We start from the raw sequence: 6,618 nt of genomic DNA, 5'->3' as shown, positions 1-6,618 counted from the left end.
AGGTCACCTGGGCATAAAAGGAAATGAGATTGGTCAAGCAAGACCTACCTGCAACAAGCCCATGCTGGGTATCTCTGAGGATATTGCCTTCAGCTAGTCTGTTAAGGATGGCCTCCTTGATAATCTTTTCCAAGACTTTCCCCAGGACAGAGGTCAGGCTGATGGGCCTGTAGTTTGCCAGATCTACTTTCTTCCCTTTCTTGAAGATAGGCACCACCTTGGCCCTCTTCCAGTCACCGGGCACTTCACTAGAGCACCAAGAGCTCTCATAGATCCGTGCCAGGGGCTGAGCTATGATGCTCACCAGCTCCCTGAGTACCCTGGGGTGTAACCCATCAGGGCCGGCTGACTTGAAGGTATCCAGCTTGTCGAGGGACCTGGATACATAAAGACTGGATACATTCTGGACTGGACAGCTCAAGGTTCAAAAAATTTAGGTTGGCAACAGTCGAGTAACAGAATATACATGAGGGCTTGAAAATAAATAATGTTACCTCTGGGTCTGGGCCCCTGGCATCAGAGCCTGTGGGGTGGGTGAATGTGTGGTTTGTATTTCAAATTTCCTGCAGCCCAATCAGGTTGGCACAAGCTGTGTATAATACTTCTTATGTACAGTATGTGAGACGGAGACATTACCAGACGTGTCTGGTCCCAAACTGCCTTCACGAAGGGCGATTTCTGTACCAGCCGCTGAAAAAACATGGACAAATACCAGCTATGATTAAAATGGTGCGCTTATTAATCAAGCAGACTCATTATGAAGTGACATGCTGACAGAAACAGCATAGGACAGGATTTACCCTGCTGAAAGCAAACTGCCCCAGCATTCAGTAATCCCTCATATCTATGGCAGAGATCACACAAACTCTCTCCTAAGGATCCAAAGCATAAGACTGGATCATGTTTATCACTTAACATATGGACAAATTATACTAATAATGAGGAAGTTAATAAGTTATTTTTTCCCCTCTCAGCCTACCTGGGGCTGAAAAGTTCTCAAGGTAATCTTATAGTGCTGGTGGAAATACTGGTGATTTGCTCATGAAGGATGTTTGTGTGCAGAAGCTTGCAATTAAAGAATTTTTTTGCAAAAATCTTGTTGGTCTAATACAAGATATCACCTCTACCAGATTGCATAATAGCTGGCATGCTGCCATTTGAGCACTGGCCCAGTATAGCGGGAGGAGGATCTGTCTTTGCCTTTTAGCTTACTAAGCTACAGCTTTGATCATTTGTGATCATATTGCAAGATTTTTTCTTTCTATGCAAGAATAAGTGAGATTAAATCTGCCTTGATTTGTTAATCCAGTTTCAGTACAGTAATCAGATAATGCTGTGATAAAGTACCTGTGTCACTTAGATTTTATTCATCACCTTTTTCCTTGTGTAAATTCCTTCTGCAATCGCAGTAGTCTCCATCATCAGCTCATAAACAGCTGTTGCATCTCACACACGAGGCAGCTGCTCTCCAGCGATGAATCCATGGTTCAAGAAGTTGTCACTCTGTGATAATATGTCCTATGCTTCCTCTATTAATAAAGGTTTTTCTTGGAAACTTGACCTAAATTCTTTAAATTGGCTTTTAAGTTAAGAAAGAAGTTGGGGGAGAGGAGGGAACTCAAAATGTTTACACTTTTACAGAAGAAAGCTGGAACTTGACCAGGGTACAATGCAAATAACAAAACAGGTACAAGGAAAATTAGCTTTGATTTAACACCACTATGCAGTGCTGGAAAACAATGAGCCAGACCCATAATGAAATTCACTTAAATCATGGAGATATAGAAAAAAAATGTCGTGTTCTTAGCCTCTAGGGCATGCTCAGATCACTTTTACAAGCTGCAGCCCAGAAGCTAGAAGCAGCCCAGAAGCTTAATTTTTTAATGAAAGCTGAGATTCTCAGGCCATCATAGGACTCCAGGAGCTGGGGCTTTAAGACAAAAATTTGATGCAACTCACAAGAGCTGGTACTACAAGCTAGGGCGGTGTGAAAACATAATGATAACCCAGCACGATGTGGGAATGCTGTGGGTATATAGGTAAGGACAAATCCCCAGCTCAAGTTGCCCTGGGTGCTGAGTAGGCAGGAAAGTGGAAAGAAACCTGTGCTGTGACATGGCTTAATTCGCATCGTCTGTCTGAGATATTACCTCCCATCACCCCCCAGTGGGGCCCACGTAGCAGCAGACCTGGGGCCATCAGCTGCTGCCAGAGCACCGCTGCGAGGGGGAAGGATGGATTTTAGTACTGAATTTCCTTCTGCATTTTCAGGGCAGACCCATGGCAAACAAGTGCCTCTGCTAGGGAGCCTGGTGTCCGATTTGCTCCCGAGACAACGATTCACTGTCGGGGATGAGTTACTAATATTTTAACATGAGCCTCTATAATACCATGTAGCGGTAGAAGCATTTTTTCACAGGAGAAGAAATATACCCAAGGAGAAGAGGAGACAGAGCAGGAAATGTATTTGTATGCTTTCTTATAAAAACAGAAGCCCCTTCCCATAACCACAACCACATCTATGGGAGGAAATGATAAAACCACAGTGCCAGCAGAAACTTTTGGACATGCCCACGCAGTCTGACCTACACAGAGTAGTTTGAGGGTGCGTGCTAGGAGGCGGCCTTAATGATCTCATCAAGGAAGTATGTTCAAGAAAATACCTGTCATTTGGTCCAATCCGGTCCTTTTTTCATTGTGGAAAATTCAGCCCCTCTGTTAAAGTAATAACTCCACTGTACTTGCAACCCAGAGTCAGAGCTAGAGGTGGGTGACGTTTTTCAGATGAAGAATTATTTTTCTTTGCCCAAAGTCATTTTGGAAAAGATGAAATGTTACATTTAGGCATGACTCTATATTTGAAAACAAGGCGTTCCATTTAGTCTAAAAAGAAATAGTTGGGTTTTTATTTTGCTGAGAAAAGTTAAAGAAAAATCCATTTTGGGTCACACCTAGAAGGATTTTCCAGTTTTCAGCTGCATTTTCTGGTTCCCCAAGTACCCGTAGTCTCATGGCACTAGTCAGAACCTGTCAGCCCCCGGCGCAAGAGGCAAACCCTGCTTCTTAGAGTGGGCCTTAGCTTTTTTCTCCCCCATTATGGGCAGTCATTTTCAGGCTCTTTCTGCAAAAGAACTTGATGGAGGGAAGTTTCCAACTATATTTTAAAATTTTGCCTAACAATCAGTGCCACACCATGCTAGTGAAGTCCTGGCTGTATCCCAGGGGTTGCGCTTGCCTTCTGGAAGACTCCTCCCTCAGTTCTAGCTCCTCGTACGGAGATAGCGGTGGGCCTGGCGGCTCCTTCAACAATGCTGGGCCACGCACCTCCCGACTCTGGTAACCAGCAGATGTACTGGGAGGAGAATCACTATTTAATTCCAGTTTAAAAATACCAATCAATTGAAACTTAGAAAAGAAGGCCATATACATTCCCGCATCTAATCTCCGCCTCAAGTGAATACACAGATGACTCTGCTCACAGCATTTATAAAAACCAGGTGCTGGGCATGTTTAGACCAAATTTCTTTAAAGTGCTGATATTAATGTGCTAATTAAAAGGGAGATCATTTTTAGTCTGTGTATCTGTGTTTTGCATGTCAAATAGCTCGGGAAAGAACATTTTCTGACTGCCTCACATTAGCAGCAGGTTGCAATGTTTGCGGTACAAACAGAGCAGAGAATATATAAATCCAAGTCAGAAACTGTTTGTGAAAACATTTATCAGATTAAGCAAGGATGAATGAAAGGGACACTATTTTGCTAGAAATTCTGCAAATTCTGAACTGCATTTGTTACCGTTTGTACAGCTTCTGTATTGATTTTTCTGTTCCAATTTCCATGAACGTTTTTGCAAGCAAGTCTCAGGCCTATTTGATGAAGATGGGCACTCTTTAGAAATAGCCCATGTTGCAGTTCAACTGCCAAATGCAGGCTTGATTAATTTTTATGCGGCCAGTTATTTAAGAGGTCAGACTAGATGATAATAAAGAAGTGTATGAATCTTAGAATGCATTAGTCTTGACCATTAAGCCAGGTCAAAATTCAGTCACGAACAGTAAAACTCTCAGAGAGTGTTAATGAGATGAATGATTCCCCGACTAAAACCCAGCTGCTTGTATACCGTGTGTCACCACCCCATGCATCACGATTTACACTACTTCCCGCTCCAACCTGAAGTTCACCTGGGATCCACCTGGACTGCCACAGAGCTAGTAAATCGCAGCAACAGCTGCCAGAATGTAATGTTAAGCATACAAAAGGTTTTCCTAAAGCAGGGGTGGACACGCAGCCTGCCAGGCCATACTATCCAGCCCGTGGGGCCCCTAAAAAATTTAGAAAATTAATATTTATCTGTCCCTGGCTGCCTGTCATGCGGCCCTCGATGGCTTGCCAAAACTCAGTATGAGGCCCTCTGCCCAAAATAATTGCCTGCCCCTGCCCTAAAGCCACACTTATCCAGTGCGGGAGGATTTCCACCTCCTCTAGCGAAGCCTGAGCTGCGAGAAGTTTGGAGGCAGTTAGGGGGTAATGTCACCATGTGTCTTCAGTCTCCTTGGCCAAAAACTTCAAGACTAGAATTAAAAATAGGCTCGGGTGCCATGTTAGTAAGCATGGCAATGACAAACTGGTAGCCAGCCATCTGTTCACAGGCTGGAGTCCAGAGCCCAGAATTAAGCATCTACCTAGCAGGGTTTTTTTTAATATATAGAGGGAGAGTTATATATCGACATCCTCTATCAAACTTTCCATCACACATCTTAAACTGCATTAAGAAACCTGTGTTCCCATTACAATAAATGCACCCACTCCCCCGTACCATCTACCTAGCAGGCTCCTTCTCATGGAGACGCGAGCAGCTCAGAAAGGGCGCTCAACCAGCCAGAGCGGTATCTGAGAACAGCACAGAGTGCACACAGCTAGCCAGAGCGGAAATGCTGAAAACAGAGGTGTCTTGCATCTCGTCTTGACTCAGGGCATTACCCGGGGCTGCCAAGAGCCACATCTCTCCAGCCAGGATTTGCAGCACAGAACCTGTTCCAGAAGGCAGGGACCGACAACCTTTCTTTTAGAAGCAAAGCAGACCTCTCCTTTACTTTCCATTTGCTAGACAAAGCATGTTCGCTATACAGAGTCATATAAAAGTTAGCTAATGTCTCCGCACAAAATTTAGCAGCTGCACAAGAGGCTATTCCTCCTGCTGCAGCTGCAGGAAGCTCCCCACAGAGTAGAGCCGTTACACTGCAGTCACATTTTCAGGTGTTTCCTCGCTCCCGGGAGGGTTGCAAACATTTCAAAAGGAAGAGCAAAACAGCTGCTTTCCCAGGATAATGGGTACTGTGGTCAGTCGCATTAGTTTAGTCAATCTAAGGGTGTATATCAGCTCCCCTGAAAAAAAGCCAAGCCTGAAGGAGTCCTACTCAGTGAAAGTGCTCTTATTCTGCAAAGCCACATGGCCTGTGGGGAACTGTAGTTATTTTGACATCTCAAGTTAGCTTGGCTTGCAGGCAGAGTGTGGACATGTACCACCTCTTTTGTCCCATAGTATGACTCCTGGCAGGGGCCAATCTGAAATTAGAAAATCAAGCATGCGGCTAACCAGACACTTCCTGCGTGTAGAAGGTGCTAAATAGACGTTCCCTACCTGTAACTGCAATGGGGCTCGCACACAGCACTGGAAGGCGCGTCACCGAGTCAAACCTGGCCACTCCTCAGGGACACACTTGGCACTGTGGTAAGAGCCTGCACAGAGGCTTTCATTTCACACTGCGCTCAAGTCTAAAGAAGCAGGTCTCAACAGACAAAAAAAAAGGACAGTAGCTTCAGAGCGAACTCAGCTTTTTGTCATATCCTCTTCCCTGCTCCACCTTGGGGACCTCTGAATTGGAGACCTGCCAGCCAACCAGCTCTGTTAAAAGAAAACCCCTAAAGAATTCCCCTGGTTCATACTGGCTTTGACTGGGGAAAATGGTGCAACATTTTATTATTTGAAAAATAGCTGAGTTTTCTGATTTGACGCCACCTGCTAGGGAACAGCATTAAGGTTGCACGCTCTTTTGAATGTTTGTGCTCACTGGTCCTTTTGGCAAGCTGTACAGAGCGTTTGTCCAAACCGAAGGGAATGCAGCGAAGCTTGGAGGGAGACAAAAGTCTTCTGTAATGTAGTGTTGAACCTCCTGAGTACAATTCATCTGATGATGGATCCTTTAGACTAGGCTTGTTTGTTTCTTGGGTGCTATTAATAATATGTTGTACCATAGACTCTGATACTGATAAAAGGCTTCCTCTGGTTGACCTCAGCGTGGAGGAGGGAGATGCATTACTCTCGCAGCCTGCGCAGTTTCACAGTTCCAGGATGAGTAAGCCTCAACCTGACCGCTGCTAGACATCTCTTGCATTTCACAGCTATTTGATGGTCTTTCTAAACTGTTTGGATGACTTTGGGTTTCTAGTTCTTGTACACTCCTAGTCTTTTGCTACTTCAGTGTTGCTGTGACAAGACCCTGGGGTGTCCCGGTGCTCCCAGAGATACCCCTGGGGTGTGTGTAAGCTGACTGGTCCCCCCGCTGTCCTGAATGTGCGTGCCCAGGTTATTCATTTGCCCAGAAGAACGAGAATGCA

This window comes from Gavialis gangeticus, unplaced genomic scaffold, assembly GCF_001723915.1.
Source record: "Gavialis gangeticus isolate Ggan-Ray unplaced genomic scaffold, GavGan_comp1, whole genome shotgun sequence".
NCBI lineage: Eukaryota > Metazoa > Chordata > Crocodylia > Gavialidae > Gavialis > Gavialis gangeticus.
The sequence above is the reverse complement of the archived record's forward strand: the minus strand, read 5'-3'. Positions refer to the sequence as shown.